At 40.0% G+C, this 7,590-nt stretch overlaps 1 long non-coding RNA gene across 1 annotated transcript; it reads left to right on the top strand.

Annotated features, from left to right (window-relative positions):
• Nucleotides 1–4,316: 4,316 nt before the first annotated feature.
• On the top strand, nucleotides 4,317–5,682 carry LOC131959710 (uncharacterized). The gene is made up of 2 exons (XR_009389513.1): nucleotides 4,317–4,615; nucleotides 5,167–5,682. It is a non-coding gene; the product is annotated as an uncharacterized LOC131959710 (long non-coding RNA).
• Nucleotides 5,683–7,590: the final 1,908 nt, after the last annotated feature.

Raw genomic sequence — 7,590 nt, 5'->3', positions numbered from 1 at the left:
CAGTTCTTGTGTGATACCTGAATTTCAGTAGTTATGCCAAAAATGACCTCTTTCCTATTTATTTTTATGTTATTGTTTTTTATACATCAATTTTCTCAATTAAAGCAGTAATTATTGTATGTTTGTTGCTGTTGTTGTTTAGTTTTTGGCCACCTGGGGGCAGCAGAACAGCGTTAACACACCACTGACCAGTATAACCATATGAAGTTAATATGGCTTACATGTTAACATTATCATTCCCCACAATTCCCTCTTCTTTTAGCTCTGTTTTTGATCTCCTCCACCAAGTGAGTGAAATATTTGTCTCTAACTGTCAGTTGCTTCACTTTGTTCCCTGGCTAGTCACTAACTTTGTCTGAATTGTTGTTTGGTGCTGGGCAGGTACTGTAGCATACAGTGGGTTCATCAGAGGCTGAAATAGAACCTTAAAATTGCAGGCAATAAAACCAAAACTATTGCGTGCTCGGTGATTATTTGTGGGTTTCTCACTTTGAGTGACCTTTTTGACACATCTGACCCATTTATTATGTGCAAATAATGATTATAACAGCTTAAAGGTGCTTAGGTCATTTGTTGTTACCCTCTAATACCACCCACAGGAGTGTTTCCTTAATTGGCGCTCCTACTGGTGACAGGAGATCAACAGATCCTCGTACCTAAACATAACAGTCGCAGTTTGGTTAGGTTTAAGCGACAAAACTGCTTGGTTAACGCCAGGGGGAAAAAATGACACGGTTGGGATTAACAAAAGCTAGTTTAGCGTAATATAACTACAGCTGGATGTGAGGTGATCATTATAACTATGGCCACTAGGGGGCACTATCAATTGTAATAGGCTGCTGTACAAACAACATATGGGTCATTTTTTTTGTGGGAAAACAGTCTCAACTTAACATAACAGTTGCAGGTTGGTTTGGTTAAGGAAAAGAACATAGTTTGGGTTACAAGAACTGCGTTTCTTTCGTTAATTCCTCACGTGAGTATGTGTCATAGATCGTAATGGTCTCACATTAGTTACAATAGTTACATTAAGTTATAATCACTCAACATTGACTTTTGAACAGCAGTCTCCTGGGTCAAACTCTGGTGTTTGTTTGACCCAAGCATCCACCAAACTCCTCCCTACGCGGACTCTGTTGCTCTTTATACCACAAAACCTGATTTACGGACACTAAAGGTCACAGACTAACAATGAACATACATTTGGTCGGGAAGAAGATTATATACGAATGAGCTGTAGGGTTTTTTGGGGGAAAGATAGTCTTCAAAAAGATTATCAGGAACTATCAAATCTAAGATTAAAAACTTACCAAACATTTGATACTGAGACAGTTTTTATACTCAGTACAGGCTGTGGATTCATCTTTGTCTGCATTTTGAACATCAGTACTTTTTTTTGTACAGACTGAGCGCTTGATTAAATAGAGTGTCGGGACAATTTTTTTTCAAAGAAATAAAGAAAGGTAAACAAGACAAACAGGAAGAAGCTGTCTGAAACAGACCAGACAGGCCAGCAGTGCATAATTTGATCAGGGTGAAATAAAGAGTATTAAATGCTGCGCTGCAATTACTCCCTTACTGTGTGTGTGTGTGTGTGTGTGTGCACAGTAGATGAAAACATCAGGCTTTTTTTTAAAGGCAGCGAGGCGAATGGCTCTCTCATCAGAAATGAAATCAGCATGAATAAATAAGTAAACAAACTAGAAGAGCCGGGCCGTGTGATGATGAGATGTGCCTGCTTGCTGGATATTAATCGATAGCAGCGGTTTCCATCTTCGACCCGGTGTTGTTTAACAAGCAGAGAACAGCAGCAGGTGATTAGCGATTTCAGATGAATCCTGCTGGAGTTTGCTTTGTGCGTCTGTCTGCTGTTCTGTCTGGTTGGATTTTAACCATTGTTCTCTCCCGGCTCCTTTCATTCACTGTCTGTCTCTCTACAGTTTCTTTTCTTGTCTTCTCTCCATGTTTGACCCATTTGATGGCCTCCTATGTCTGCTCTTTTTTTCACTCCCGGTTGCCGCTGTTATCCGTCCCTCTTATCACTGTGTTGTTGTATCAGGTTAGCGGTCGATGGTGTGAGGTGACAGCAGACAGGTAAAAGATGAATGAACTCTTGGCTTGGCTCCGCAGGCCGAGGCGGTGCTTCGGAGCACGGATCAGTGGCGGTGCTAATTCAGGCATAAACGGATTCAAAAGCACACAAAGAGAGTAATGAAGCGTGGCTGATTGTACAGTGCAGACAGGGTCCCCGTGTGCACGCAGACATGCAAACACACACACACCAGAGACACCTGAGACACATTGGAGATGTAGAAAAAGGCTGGCAAGTGTGCAGCAGCTCTCCAGCATGTTCACCTGTCAGGGCCTCAGGGAAATCTGACCGTGTGGGAACATCTGTCGACACCTCCACCTCTCCTTTTCTTTACAATTGTTGGCTTTCCTCTTTTCTTTCTTCCTTCATCATATCCAACCCTTTCTTTTGGTTTCTTCTTCTTTCCTTTTCTCCCATCTCTCTTTCCATCCTTGTCCTCCCCACTTTTCTGCTTTTTTTTATCTCATCCTTTTCATTCATTTCCTTTCCTTTCCTCCCACCTCCTTTCCATTCTTGGCCTCTCCACCTTTCTCCTTATCTTTGCTTTCTTGTCCTCTCCTATTTTTCCTTTCATTTCCTGTTATTGCACTCTGTTTATTTTCCTTACTTCTGATCTCCCCCTTTTCTCACTCCCACCATTTTATCTTTTCTTCCCTTTATCCTAATCCCTTTTTCATTTTCATTTCCTTCATTAGTCGTGTTTTTGCCAATACATTTCTGAGAAAAGCTTGATGAAAACAGCAAAATTCAATCAAATTTTCAAAAAAAATGTGCATTAAAGTTTTTACGCTGGCTTTAGGCGTTTTTTTTACTTTAAAAAAAATATGTATTTTTTTTTTTTACCAAATCGGAGATGGAAACACCTTTTCCGAATAAGTTCTGACGTAGAGAACATTTAACTCACGTGACTTATCAGCTGTCACCTCTCTGACATGAAAGAACAATTTTAAGTTGCCCAGTTGAATCCAATTCCTGAAGACTTCTCTCCATTTCTCTCGTGGGAGGCCAAAGTTGTCCGATTACGTACCTCTTTTTGTTGTTTTTTTCTCTCATGCGCAATCTGTTCTTCTGTTTACTGATGGATTAGCCTACAGCAAAACATTACACCGCCATCTACTGACCAAAGTGTTTATGCAGCTTTGTTTATTCGCTCTTGTAACCCTGGTGAAGAAACGCACTTGGGATTAGTTAAAGAATAAATTATTAAATTGTTATTATGTTGTATACGTTAAAAGTAAAGTAAAGTTTCAGAAATCCGATTGTATTCAAATGCACCATTCAGCCTCTGACCCTTAGCAGCCAATCAGGTGCTGCGCAGGCCACGTTCAGTGCCGGCGCGGTGTTTTCTGGGTTGTTTTCTCTGACTTGAGCCACGAGAGAGAGCCGCAAAAAAGCTAAGACACACGAGGAAAAGAAGAGGAATAAGAACAAAGTTAAACATAAGAAAAGAAGAAGACAAAAGTCAGCACACTCGTTCACTGGAGGCCGGGAGCCGAGTGACTTTGCAGAAGAGGAGAGTTTGCCGGTAAGACGAGTCGTTTATTGAGAAAAAATGCTCGTTGGTACTTACAACGTCATCATGCTAATGCTAACTCGCTATCTCGTAGGCTACGGGAGTGGCCCTTTCCACCTGCAGAGCCGCTGCGAGCCTCATCAACAGCGTGTTTGATTTTGTCCACCCAGAGCAACGGTGAGAAACATGTTAGCTGCTCTGATGCTAATTTTTGCTCTCAGCATGCTGGAAAAATAGCGGTGGTGGCATTAAAATCAAGTCAGAGAAATAATATAATGGTGTAAGTTTTTGTATTAATGTATTGAATATATTTTGTGCCAATTTATACATTTTAAGGGATCTGTTTGGTTCTATTGCAAAGTAAAAAAAAAAAAAGGTAATTTTGTTATATGTGAGGGCACAATTATAATTTATTTTGTAAATGTGAAGCACTGATGTATTTAATTTAATTTCAGTCATGAGTTTAAAGATTAAACTAGAGGGTAATTTTTATTGCAGTTTCTCACATTATTAGGCCTGTAGTGTGAGAATACTTAAGCATGTTTCCTTAATACCTCTGAAACCTCATGTGTATTGTTTATTTTGGTTGTTATTGTTTGATACAATGTAATTATAAATTGTTTGGTTTGACATGGTTCTATACATGTTGAATTATAATGGTTACTTACCATAAATATTGATATATTATTATTGATTATTAAAGTTGTACAACTGAAGAACTGAACTGAACTAAAGATTTAATAAGATTTGATGAGATTTATGTGCAAGATTGATAAAACATTTAGTATACTTGTACCTTAAGTCTGTAAATGATGCATCTGACAGAATATAGATTGAATAGAGTGTAATATTGACTTATATGACCTTGTCTATAGGTCAGGTTTTAAAGAAACGGGGAAAACCCGGATCTTGGCAGATGGCGAGCCAGAGGCGTGAGGAAGGATCACATTGAAGGCGACACACATACACATATACACATACACTTTCCTGAGTTTTAAGGATCAAAACAGGTACCTGCAACACTTTTACTATTAAAGGGCCCCAACGTGCACACTTTTTGGACGCTTTTTGGACATTTGTTTGACACTTTTGGACACTTTAAGGTGTTGTTTTGTTTACATGTTTCGTTTTGGTAATATTTGGTATCTTGTATATTTTCCTGCAAGGTAGCTATTTTTCTTATTTTGCTGTACAATACATGAGTGGCTACTCAAACTCAAATTTTCTTGTCTGAATCATTATTGGTTGCTCAACATTGGCTCCTAGCGAATTTAGTTTTCTTCTGATACTGGTCTAATTATTGGTTTAATCTATTTATATACTGTAATTCTCCTTTAAATTCCTAAACTTGGTTACACTCTCTTCGCTCCAGTTGACAGAAATGTTCCTAATTTGCATTTTCTTTAGTGCAACATTTTCAAAATTTCGCTTTAAAAAATCACTTTGACTTCAATGGAATCACAGCTACTGTCTCCTCTTTTGTGTCCCCTACACCCCTTTCCTCTGCTCTTCCCTCCTCTTTACCTTGTTTCCTCCTCTCCTCTCCTCTCATTACATCCAGCCCAGTGAGTCTGGTTTGATCTCCGGCTGATGGTGATTTCTCTCTCTCTCCCTGAGCGCTGACAGGTACGATGGGCTTCACATCTTCCACTCGGCGCCCGATGACTCAGGGAGAGTGATCAGAAAGTGCGATGTTCTCTGCTCTGCAAATGAACGGGCTCGGATATATGGAAAGAGGAAACGAAACAAGCGAGCGAGCGAGCGCTGCCAAAGACATGCGAGTGAAAGGAAAGTGAATAAGAACATATGCCTACATGTGTGTGTGTTAGAGAGAGAGGGATTAAAGCCTAACCAGTAGAGACAAACACACAGAATTACTTCAGTCGATGTCTCCTCCAGTGAGTCAGAGGTAATTGAAGTTTGTAGATTTGTTTTCACACATCAGTATGTCTTTTTTTTTTACACTATATAGGTTACATATATGCAGTAAAGTACCCTTGATGTCCCCACAGTGATGGATACATCTGAAAATACATATTCTGTTAATGCTTCCACAATAAACCAGACAATGAAAATGCATAGCTTCCTCATTCATTCCTATGAAACTCTGTTGCACAGCATGGGGGCCGATACAGAGAGCTCAAAGGAAAATTATTATTCGGACTCGGATCACGAGAGGCGGGGTACACCCTGGACAGGTCTCCAGACTATCACATTGAGACAGACAACCACCCAGCTCTCATTCACTCCTACAGGCAATTTAGAGTCACCAATTAAACCTAAGCTGCATGTCTTTGGACTGTGGGAGGAATCATGTGGACCTGGAGAGAACATGCAAACTCCACACAGAAGAGCTGCGAGCCGGATTTGAACCCGCGACTTTCTTACTGTGAGGAGACTTATTATTTTCTTATCAATGCAACATCTCGCAGCAAGGTTCCGTGTCGGCCAATGAAATATGTGCAAGAACACACTCTGGATGGACAATTTTCTCTGCATATTTTTAACTGTTTTACTTGCAATCGTCAAGTGGAGGGACAAAATGATTTGTCTCCAAGTTCTAGCAGCTGTGTTGTACAAAAGTTTTAGCAAAAATTAACAATTCATATTAAACCCAAGCAGACACACTGCATAATTGTTTACCAGATATTTTGTCTGCACGACAATCAGAAGCTTGAACTCACACATGATCTATGCAACGAGTAGCGTGACTTTGCACATCAATCCAATCAAGGCGTTTTATGCATTTTGCACTTTTCTTTTTATACCATTTGTACCGTTTGTTTGTATATTTGTTTATTGCTCTTCCCTCCAACCTGGCTAAACTAAATTTCCCCTTTGACAGACGATAAAAGTTTTTGACTACCATATGTAACTAAAAATCACTCAGAGAACTTTTCTAAAAGAAAATTTAATTTGGATGATACAACAGCTGACCCCAGCCTGCCAGACGCTCCTCTGGGTCAATAGGATCCCAGTAGTTTGTCCTCTGTCTGCACAAATCTATTATAACCTTTTATTGAAGTGATGCAACTGTTGGAAATTGGCATCACTGCAACTATGAATAGTTCTGATGTGAAATATTGACTGGCAAGTGTTTTGAATCCGTAGCTATTGTTTCCTCATGCAAAAAGCTTAGACATTTCATGTGCTTGGGTGGATTTAGTCTCAGGCTGACCTGATGTAGTGAGCAGGTGGAGGAGTGTGTGGCTGAGAAAAGTAAGACAGAGAGATGTTCAATGATTCTGTTTCTCACAGCTGAAACTCACTCTGGAGAAATGGGTCTTGTCTCTAAGAGCAGGGATACTATCTTTCCTCTCTCTCTCTCTCTCTCTCTCTCTCTCTCTCTCTCTCACACACGGGTAGAAACTCTATCAGTGTTGTCAGAGGTGCTTCATGCTGACTCAGATAAGGTACACCCATCTTATCGTCTACCTTAAAGTGCAAACTTGTCCACTTCTGTTCTGCTCTGATCTCACTCTCTCTCTCTCTCTCTCTCTCTCTTTCTGGCTCTCTCACACACTCACGCTGCTGTGTAAGTGTAAGACATGACCTTCCACAAACTGTATTTATCACCTCTTATGTAGCAATAGCTCTCACCTCTGATATCAGTTTCTGTAGTATAGTGTATAATGTTTGAGAAATTGGAAAGCAGTCCTCAAATGTTAAATATGTCAATGCAGAGCAGACACAGTACTACTTGGTTCTGGTCCTATTCTACAGTAAAGTATATTCTATAGTATAAGTAACACAATGACAGAATGTACAACCATTTTTGTCACAGATTTCATACATTTTCATACACGCAAATAAAGCAAAAATCCTCTCAGATGGCGGACCTTGGGACAAAATCTTATCAAAAGTGTGAGAAGCTGGCTCAACACAACAATTTCAAAAGACTGAACACGATTGAATGGGCATTATCGGCATCATTCACAAAAGTATGGGTGAGTCGGGGCCTGCTCCACCTTCCAGTAGGCACACC

Source organism: Centropristis striata, chromosome 21 (genome assembly GCF_030273125.1).
Source record: "Centropristis striata isolate RG_2023a ecotype Rhode Island chromosome 21, C.striata_1.0, whole genome shotgun sequence".
Lineage (NCBI taxonomy): Eukaryota > Metazoa > Chordata > Actinopteri > Perciformes > Serranidae > Centropristis > Centropristis striata.
Note: the sequence above shows the minus strand (reverse complement) of the source record. Positions and strands in the feature narration are given on the sequence as shown.